The following is a 1,860-nucleotide window of genomic DNA, read 5'->3' on the forward strand; positions in this document are numbered from 1 at the left end:
AGATAGATAGATAGATAGATAGATAGATAGATAGATAGATAGATAGATAGATAGATAGATAGATAGATGGATAGATATCCAGTAGCAAGACAACCATAACACATCGAACACATAAACACACATACATGAGAATAAATATTAAAAACCCTCTGACCGTGAGAAGGTGCCATGGCAGACTGGGTGCTGATAGTGAGAAAGTGAACAGTGCAGTATAGATTAGGATTAAATATTAACTATGACAATAACACATAAACATAGAAACCAGCCGAGCTAACAGGTAGATTAGACTGTCCTCATCTGTTCAGCTCCCTCTGGCCCCGCCCATATCAGATACACCGATGTGATTGGTGCAGCTGGCCTCTGGTCCCACCCACATCATATACACCGATGTGATTGGCCCAACTGGCCTCTGGCCCCCCCCACATCATATACACCGATGTGATTGGTGCAGCTGGCCTCTGGTCCCGCCCACATCATATACACCGATGTGATTGGCCCAACTGGCCTCTGGCCCCGCCCACATCATATGCACCGATGTGATTGGCCCAACTGGCCTCTGGCCCCGCCCACATCAGATACAATGTATTATTTATTTTGTTCTATACCCCTGCAGTTACACACTATCCACAGCTGTGCAGGTCATGTGTTTGCGACTCCTTCCAACGATCACCCAGGTCCTTCTCCCCGGTCTCTGACCCGTCCTCCACCAAGATGCAGAATCCTTGATTTGCCGGCTGTTTATGCATTTTAATGCAACGAAACTGCAGGAACTTGCAAAACACCGTTTTGATGAATAAGAGACTGTGTTTGTTTTCTCGTGGAATTACGTCACTTCGTAACGTTCCTATGGCAACAGGGGAAAATGGCTGCTGCTGTGTGAAGTGAACGCAACCTATTTCAACTTCCTGCTACGATAGATGTGACTTATTTGCAGCAGAAATGCAGGGATTATGAGATCATGCAAGGAAATCAGCAATCAGTGCACGTATTTGAAAACACGCAGCTCCCATGTAAATATGCAGACGGCTGATTATGAATTGAATTATGAGATCGCATATCAGGTTTTTCTGGAGGGCTGGCACTAAGAGCCTGGGTCTCGGTCTGGGTCTGTGTCTGGGCCTGGGTCTGGGTCTGGGTCTGAGCATGGGTCTGTGTCTGGGCCTGGGTCTGGGTCTGTGTCTGGGCCTGGGTCTCGGTCTGGGTCTGGGTCTGGGTCTGGGTCTGGGTCTGAGCCTGGGTCTGGGTCTGGGTCTGGGTCTGAGCATGGGTCTGTGTCTGGGCCTGGGTCTGGGCGTGGGCCTGGGTCTGGGTCTCGGTCTGGGTCTGGGTCTGTGTCTGGGCCTGGGTCTGGGTCTGGGTCTGTGTCTGGGCCTGGGTCTGGGTCTGGGTCTGGGTCTAGGCCTGGGTCTGGGTCTGGGTCTGACCGAGGTTTCTGCCTAAAAGGAAGTTTTTCCTCTCCACTGTGGCCCTGTTGCTTGCTCTGGAGGAAACTACTAGAACTGTTGGGTCCTTGTAAATTCTGGAGTGTGGTCTAGACCTCCTCTATCTGGTCTAGACCTGCTCTATCTGGTCTAGACCTGCTCTATCTGTAAATGGTCTCCAGATAACTCTTGTTATTAATTGATACTATGAATAAAATTGAATTGAATTGAATCGTTTGGTTAGTGTCTCTCTACTGACAGACCTCAACGTTTACAGACAGCAGAGCTACGTGATGAAATCGACCGGAAATCTCCTCAAATAGATATATTACCAGGAAAAACAACAAATAGTTGACTCACGAGTCAATCAGTGCTCTGAGGTCGATGCCCTTTGGCGATGATGATGCCTGAAAAGATTGTAATAAGTAGTTTGTATGAC

General features: G+C 48.4%; 1 protein-coding gene across 1 annotated transcript in view; it reads left to right on the forward strand.

Annotated features, from left to right (window-relative positions):
• LOC117940759 (high choriolytic enzyme 1-like) overlaps positions 1 to 1,860 on the forward strand; it is a 10,776-nt gene that overhangs the window by 983 nt on the left and 7,933 nt on the right. The window lies entirely within an intron of this gene.

The sequence above is a fragment of the Etheostoma cragini genome, unplaced genomic scaffold, assembly GCF_013103735.1.
Source record: "Etheostoma cragini isolate CJK2018 unplaced genomic scaffold, CSU_Ecrag_1.0 ScbMSFa_321, whole genome shotgun sequence".
NCBI classification, from domain to species: Eukaryota; Metazoa; Chordata; class Actinopteri; order Perciformes; family Percidae; genus Etheostoma; species Etheostoma cragini.